General features: G+C 25.6%; 1 long non-coding RNA gene across 1 annotated transcript; it reads right to left on the minus strand.

Moving 5' to 3' along the window:
• Positions 1-379: 379 nt before the first annotated feature.
• LOC116185758 lies at positions 380-1,792 on the minus strand. The gene is made up of 2 exons (XR_004150664.1): positions 1,756-1,792; positions 380-824 (listed from the first exon to the last, which is right to left on the minus strand). It is a non-coding gene; the product is annotated as an uncharacterized LOC116185758 (long non-coding RNA).
• Between the last annotated feature and the right edge of the window lie 7,527 nt (positions 1,793-9,319).

The following is a 9,319-nucleotide window of genomic DNA, read 5'->3' on the forward strand; positions in this document are numbered from 1 at the left end:
TATTGACTATTTGATGATGCAATACGAAGATGGTTGCTATAATTATTTGTTCGTATTATTATGTATATACATTATACAGTTATACTGAGCCGGATTATAATAATTAAAATAACGCTTTGTTTCGATGAAAATGGATTTTGAAACATGTAACGACTTATGTATATATCGACTTAACTATGGCATCGATAAACCAAACTTGATAAACTGATAAACTGTATCTATAATTGTCAGCAATATGCAATAAATTAAAATTTTAACTATTTAATTATAAACGAATAAATAAAGAGAAAATAATAAATATAATATAATAATAAATATATATTCAATAAATTAATATTTTTCAAGAAATAAAGGTTTATTTTAAAAAAATTTTATTTCGTATCTTCCATTACTTTTTTTTTATTTTTTTGAAAGTACAGAGAAGCTTGACTTGCGCAAGCCATAATTAAGAATTCGCTTTGATTTAATTTTCCACTAAGTCTCAAGAATTCTGAAAGAACTCGAAATTCGTCCTTATCTTTTTATCATTTTTAATTTTAAAGGATGAAATCTAATTAATTTTCATCTTCAATAATTCAAACTGTTAAAAAAGGAAGAAATATGAACACTCTTTTCCCGGTAAAACAAGAGACCACAGTTATATACAATTTAGCAAATTTATACGAATCAGTCATTTTCTTTTTCAATTAAATTTTTATAAGCAATTTTTGACCGGAAAAACATTGCATCGCGATACAATCAACGTGTTACGTAATAATTCTGAAAAAATAACCTGGGAAACGGGATTAAACTTCCTGGTTTTCACGTATCTGCACTATTTTGTTCTGAAAAGAGAGAGAAAATTGAGAATTGAGGAAAAGAGAGATACGAAAACGAGAAACAAGTGCTTATATATTTTGTCGATGAATAACCGACAAATGCGAAAGAAAGAAATCGAGAGCGAAGAGATGAGCAGATCATAGTCAGATGAAATGTTAATTAATAATAAACTGTAAATTGCAAATCGGTTCGCGCGATTGAATATCTTGTTCTCGTATAATAAAACACTCTTATATATATATATATACTTCGACTGCATTGATTGCTATAATGGAACTTATTTTTCTGTATTCTTACGCCATTGCAGTATTTATCGAGCTTTGCCATTCATTTGACCGTACAATTGAATTTTTTTTTTTTTATGTCAATTAATTTTCATTGGCATTATGTTATTTTAACGTAAAATAATATAATATGAAAATATTTTTATTGTATAACAATGATTACGCATTGTAATATTTTATCTTTTGAAAAAGATTACTGTTGAAAAACTAATATTGTTATTAACGTTTATGTTGAGAAATACATTCATAGATTATATCAGTGGACTAGATAAAAGTGCTAGATAACTTCAACATTGCTAGGTATATATATTTTAACCTACATTTTTTAATAAAATATTTCTAGTAATCATGATCACTCTTGGACAATTTTATATCTAATTGTATATCTATAAACTTTTAATATGGCATATTTCATATGAAGTTTAAATATTATAATGTAATTTTAAAGTTTTTTTAAAAAAATTTGCACATTTCATATGATAGTCTTTAATAAAAATAAAAAGAAAACATGTTGCTCTCTGACAATATTAATCTATTATTCTAATATATATTTTTTAAATGGAATATCTTCAGTAATCATATCAATCAATCACCTTTATTGAATTTCTTTATAAATTTATAAACTCTAATAATATGACATACCTCTTCTAACCTTAAATACTATACATTAGTGCATCCATAATTTTCCTGCAAAAAATTGATTATTAATTATTCTAATTAGAAGAAATAAAAAAATAAAAATAGAATATATTACTCTCTAGCAATATTTTTTTCATTTATCTCTAACCTATATTTTCTGAATAAAACGTTTTCAATAGTCATAATCATTCTTGTTAAATTTTTCTACATATCTATAAATTTTCCAACATAGTCTTATCCTCTAAGACTTAATAACTATATATACTAAAATACTCATAATTTTAAATTTCCTTAAAAAAAATTTTAATTTCCTATGACAATCTTCAATTGAAAGAGAATGGTGGAAGGAGAAAGTGTCGTCCTCTAGACAATCACCAATATTAGTCTGTACATTTCTTCAGTAATCATAATCAGTTGTATACGTACAGATTCTCATATATTCGTAACATTTTTTAACATTTTATATTATTCTCTCTGGAAATTAATTAATATACAAATAATTTTAAAATTCTTATAAGTTTTCCATCTAAGAAGAAAACGAAAAAATAAAAACAGAAAGTGTCGCTATCTTTAATATCCATTAATTATTATCCATCATTTTTGAGGTTAAATATCGTTCGCACAACAATCGCGTCGTATTTCGATATGTTTGCGTTTGGACCAATGGCAAAGCTCGATTGCGTATTCACACAATACGGTTGGGCATATAATTAACAGACGACAGCAAGCGGGTGTAAACGGGGATTCGCGTGAAAGTAATTAATTGTCCTCCCGTCACACGTGACAAGGAAACAGACCAATTAACCTTGCCACTTGCCGATCCAGGCCAAAAGTGTTTAATTTCTAATTGTTTCTCCATGCACTTAATGCCCGCGTCAATATTCGATGCCCCCGCCGTTAACGAGTTTCGTTAACGACCTTTCTCCATTGGTTGGTTGGTATGCCCGTTATTACGATGTTTACCGTGTTTAAGCACTTTCTCTCTTCATTCTTCGCCTTTTTTCTCTAATTTTTTTGTGTTGTGTCTTTTCTTTGTTCACATGTAATCTTTCGTAAATAAAGTGGAAATGTGTAAAAATTTGGATAAAAATATTCTTTAATAATTCTAAAATATACAATAAGTAATGTAAAATACAGTGACTAACCTCATAAATATTTGGAAATTATTTTACGTGTTATATCATTTGAATTATTAATTAATTAAATCCAGATATATTATATTTCATCACAATAGTGGTTTCGTGTAATTGTCAAGGTCTTATGAAGTATAATACAGGATGTTGATTGAGATTTATTAATTGAGTTGTGAGCAATTCAATTAGCGTTAGATGAAACGAGACAAAAATAGAATTGTTTTCTAGAATAAATAAGACAGAAAATAATTCTCTTACCAACATAAATATTATTTTGAATATTGAAATATTTAGAATGTTGATATATTTATGGGATATCTTTGGAAAATCGAAAATTGATGAATAAAAATTTACTTACAATCGAATTACAAGCAAATTTATTTGATGAAGTGAAGATAGATGATAAACAGTGTCTTACACTATGATTTTGCTAATATATTAATATCCTTTATATTATTTATATTTTATTTCGTATGTTTTTACTATAACTGGAAAGATGTAATAATATGAAAGTAAAATCTAAAATATAACGAAAAAAATATTTTATCGAAAAATAAAGATATGTGCAAATACAAAAATTTTATAATCACTGTATTTCATATATAAAAATCGACATGTTCAATATTATAGAAACTTTTTCATGCAGTTGACAGTGTACAAATTTATATTTCGGAAATAACGTGTGTGTATATATATATATACATTATACACAATATCATTCATGCTATAATTAAGAATAGAATGAGTATATATCAAAAAAATAATAATAATAATAATAATAATAATAAATCGAAAATGTAGAATAAAATTTATTCGTTTAAAGTAAGTACCTATAAGTAAGTACATTCAAACTTCTGTTTCAAATTTGTTAAAATAAAATATTTATCATATTGCACAATTGCTTTTATATATTCATAATTATATTGTAAGGAAAATATATCTAAATTATAAAATTATATATTATAGAATTTGTATTTGTCTAAATTTTTTTATATAAAATATTTTTGAACTCTTCCATCCTTATTATTAAATAAAAGATAGAATACTTAGAAATACCAACATTTTCTTTCATAAAAATTAAATAAATAAATAGAATTATTCTTGTTTTTAAAATAGAAAAATAGAAACAAATAAAAATTTTCTATTGATCTAATAATTTCGAATTGGATAAAAAAGAATGATCTTTTTCTTAAAATAAAAAAAAAATAGCACAATTCAAATATAATCAAAATAAATCAATCTAATCTAATTTAAGAGCAATCAATGATAATCAATTTCTATTTTTTTAGAAGAATAAGAATTTCTTGGCTAACTGAATGAAACATGTTGCAACCTCGTTAGTTTTGAAGACAAATTTATAGGCCATCCATAAAAAAAGAATCCAATTATTAAAAAAGAATGTATTTGATTATTTTACTCAAAAAAAGCTTGAATCCCTTTTTGCATCCAACCGCAAATACAATTATTAAAAATATAACTCACCTTGTACAATCACTAAAAATATTAAATTTCGCTTTAAATTCACGTGACATCCACGCTGAACGCCAGTAGGTAGATTTTGAATGACATTAAATCAGTCTAATCTAATTTAAGCTCCAGAGCCTTGTAAAGTCTTTCTCATTTCACGTGGCGCTCCACTACACGTATATATACACACACAGCCAATACAAACATCTTCGCGTCTCCTCCTTTGAAAGGGAAGTGAAGGGAGATGAGGGACGTCATATTAGATCTGTTAGAGATGTCGTCCTTTTAATAACACAAGGTAAAGGAATGGCACTGGCTTCGACGTCTTCTGCACTTCTTACACGTACTTTAAACATGCATAAGTACGTCTACTAATCTGCGAAAACAGGGCATCGACGGTCCTCCGCCTCCTCTCAACGCCAGGAAGGAAATGCTCGCGTGCTGATTGCAAAGTAATTGCACGCTACTCGTGTATATTCGTGTGCATTGTTCGGTTGTCTACCCGTCAAGCGCAATGGATAACAAGAAACTAATCGAATTGGGTTTGAGGATATATATATATATATATATATATATATATATATATATATATATATATATATATATATATATATATATATATATATATATATATATATATATATATACCATATAAGCTAGATTTGACAATAAAAGTGTCATGGTTAAATTATCGTGTATTTGAATGGTGAATGTTAAATATACTTTTTTTTTTTTACAAGTTATATACTGATATTAATTATATTTATTGTTGAAAATAGTTTTAGTATTGACTCTGTAGAACGGTGTTTGAATAATGTTATTAAGGTTAAGATCATCAAAATATCTATTTTCAATATTTTGAAGATTGATTGAAATATCTTTCTTTCTTTATTTTAGAAATGATTCAAAATTGTTCATGATCTTCAAAAATCATCGAAATGTTTTCCTTTTAATAAATTTGAAAATGATTTTATGGAATGCTTTTCAGAGCTTCATTCATGATTTTAGAAATTATTGAAATGTTCGTTTCGATATTTTAATAAAATCATTATCACTATGAATGTTATCTTTTCAATTATTCTGATGATAATTTTGTGGATTGATCTTCAGAATTATTGTGTCATTAAAATCATTGAAATTCTCTCAATATTTTCTCTATCTTTAGAGAAGAAGATTATTGATCAATATCAAAACTATCACGATGGAAGTTCTGAAGGTCATCCTCCTTCGAAACCATTTTCAAAGTTGTCGAAGAGGATAGACAAGACGATGATATTGGAGCATAGTTTCCCAAAGGAAGCACTTTGAAGGTGACCATAATAGAATTCAGCAATGAAGTAGTAATTTTACCACGATAAGTTCATCAACTTTATCGAGATTTATAAGATTAAATCTTTATTTTTTTATTTCTGAAATTTCTTTCTAAAATTCCACCAAAAATTTAATTTCATCTATTTTTACCTTTTTCGAATCGATATTTTTCTCTTCTTATTTAATATTTTTATCATAACAGAGCTCCGAATATTTATACGCGTAAAATACAAGTCAAAACAAGTAAATAAAATATGTGAAATATAACGTGAACATTTTACATGAAAACATACGAATATACGTAAAATTATAGAGAATGTGAAAATAAGTAATTAATCGATGACCTTCGTCAATTAAAACTAACTCGACGTATATTTACAGAGAGATATGTGTATATTTAAATTTGCTCCAGAAGCGTCATTCAATTTATGCCAGCTTTTCAATAAATTTTACCTTTCGAAATTTCACTTATGTTTGTAACATAATTTGGATATATAAAATCATCGTTCAAAACTGAATTTTATTTTGAGATATCATACTTTCCCAAAAATTTTTAATCGTGTCGATTAGAAATTCTCTGACACTGTTTTAGCGGAGCAGTTAATATTAATTTATTCAAAAATTTACTCGTATTTTCGATAAATATCAATACAATCTTTGATTTATATCGAGTTTTATAAAATAAATATGATGGATGAATATAAAACATGCCTTTTAAATATACTTTTGAATACATGTTTAAAAAGAATATACGTGAAACATGGAAAATATGAAAAATATGTAAAATAAACAATATATGATTAACAATTTTCAAATATGAAATCAATTTTTTGATTTTTGATTATATGATCTTTTATCTCTCGTTCTATATGTTCTTCATTAAAGAATGATACTTTTTAGAAAAGTGCTCATTCTCGAAATACAAAAATATAAATATTCTTCCTACATTTCTTCAAAAAAATTATATATAAAAATAAATAATTATGAATAAAAGAATATTTTTTTTTTAAAGTTTTACTAAATTTTCTAAAAAATAATAATTACTTATAAAGATATAAATAAAATTTCAAAGTTTCTTAAAAAATAAAATACAAAGATATAAATAACTATGAATGTATTTAAAAAGAAGAAATTTCTGAGTTTCTCTAAACTTAACCTAATCTAATTTTACTGAGTTTAACTTACATTTCTCAAAAATTATTATTTATAAATAAAGTTGTAAAGATGTAAAAGATCTTCAAAAAATATTAATTATACACAAATATAAATACGAAAATACGAAAGATTATTTCTAAGTTTCTCAAATAATAATAATAATAATAATTATTATTATTATTATTATGCATAAAGATTCGAATAATAAATGCACATAAGAAAAAATCTCTAATTATTTAATTAATAATTAATAATAATGAGTGCAATGTCTAGGTGACCAGGAGCCAGATCGAAAACGAGGTTTACACAGGATCGTGGAGTGGTCCATTGTCGTCGACAACGCAACGAGCTCTCAATTTCCGTCCGTAGGTAATCACGGTAGGGAAGCCGCACAAGGTATACGGCTTAAAGCGAACTCCTTGCCGATAGTTAATTATTGCCGAGCAGAACTGATTTGCAAGTACGTCGTTTATAATCCACTTAAGTTCTAATCGAATCCTGACCGGTATCGATACAGACAATCGTATCCCACGATTCATCCTCAATCGAATCGATATCATTCGTTTTCTTTGAGTTGCATATTTTGAACATTGAACGTCATTTTTAATATTAATCAATTTTTTCTTCGATTTCTGTTCTTAGCTACGAAAAAAAGAATAGATCTGAATTTTCATCAACAAAATATTTCTTCTTTATGATTGTTATTTATAATTATCCAATAAAATTCTAATTTAATCTTTAATTAGATTCTTAATTCTTGAATTATATTATATTATTATATCTATATATTATATACTATATATTTTATACTATATGTTAGATACTATTCAATCAAATCATAAATTATAGATGAAGTCTCTAATCTTTGATCAATTTTTTTCTTGTGATTTTTGTTTATGATAAAATAAAAATACTTACTTATATCATTTAATAGATCTGAATCTTCTTCAACAATATTTGTTTTTCACCATTATTATTAGAATTCAGTTATATCGAATAAAATTTTTTTGAATTTATAAAATCCTAACCTAAATTTTAGTTAATTCCTTAATCCTAGAAACATGTCACTATATTAATACATTTAATCATAAATTATAAAATTATATATTATAAAAGTTTGCAATAAATAAATATATTTTAATTTTTTTACCAATTATTTGAAAAAAAAAAAGAATTGAAAGAGAAACATCAGAATATTTCGACATAATTCCACATTTATATACATGCATACTCACATATCTATCTACTTATCGGTTTCACAAGGGAAAGCAATGCAAATATATTACGATGAAGAACTTAATGCTGTTATCGTAAAGCGAAGAATACCCACGTATTAAAAAGATCGACATACCAAAAGAACGACCGAAGAAAAATGGAAAATAGTTCAGCGGCCAATTACTGGTGGAATTTTTACGGACGATTTAACGCCGCTTACCTTCGTTTCTCTTGCGAAACCTCTCCGTTTCCATGGCGCCCTCTTCCTTCCTTTTCAAGAATCAACGGAGAAGGAAACGACGAGAAGAAAATAAAGAAGAGATGGGAAAAATTAGCTTGGGATCTCGTGGAAAATCTCGTGTCCTGATATTTGCATGTGATCTCTCACCACAGGTTTTACGGAGAAAAGAAGGTACACCGAGCTCTTGAAAAACGAAGGACGGTAAGATTGAACTATTGACTTTCCACTTCTTTTTTTATTATATTTTTTATGTATGTTGATAAAATTTATCGTGTTTTTTCTTTTCTTTTTAGATTTAACAAAGTTCCTAAATAATTTTTATGAATTTTTAATAAATAATAATATAATAAGCTATATTCAATTAGATTAGGTTAGATTGCAAATGAAATGATTGAATACTTAAAACTATTGATATTTGTAGATTTGTTGAGAATAACATTAATTGAGAAGCTTGACTCGATAAATTTAAATAAGATTAGAATAATTACAATTATTTTGAATAATTTGGTTGTAATTAGATATTAATTTTTTTGTATGTTTTAAGATTATATTTATTTTTCAACGATTTTATTAATATTAACAGTGATTTTTTTATAGGTTATGTTGAATTTTCAATCCATAAAAAAATACTCGAATTTGATATTGAAGTATAATTTATCATAATACATTAATTGTTTCTTTATGCTACAAGACAATTGATAAATTCAAGTTGCATTCATCGAGCTTCAAAGATTTAAATTAATGTATAACAAATATCATTCAATACATCATACATTCAACGGTATATTTAGTCACATATTTTTTAATATCTTTACAAATTTATGAAATCAATCATTTCGTATACAGCAACTTAACAGAAATTATTGAATCGAAGAAATTATTGAAGGCGAAGTTAATCGATAAGCAATCTAATAGAAGTTATCGAATCTAAAACGAAGTCGTAATTGAATAAAATTGAACATCACGAATAGTGTATTTCTTTGGATTCTTCCATCTGATGTATTTCTCTAAATTCTTTCATATATTTCATTAGATCCACTATTTTTTTTTTTTTT

The sequence above is a fragment of the Apis dorsata genome, unplaced genomic scaffold (genome assembly GCF_000469605.1).
Source record: "Apis dorsata unplaced genomic scaffold, Apis dorsata 1.3 scaffold_270, whole genome shotgun sequence".
NCBI classification, from domain to species: domain Eukaryota; kingdom Metazoa; phylum Arthropoda; class Insecta; order Hymenoptera; family Apidae; genus Apis; species Apis dorsata.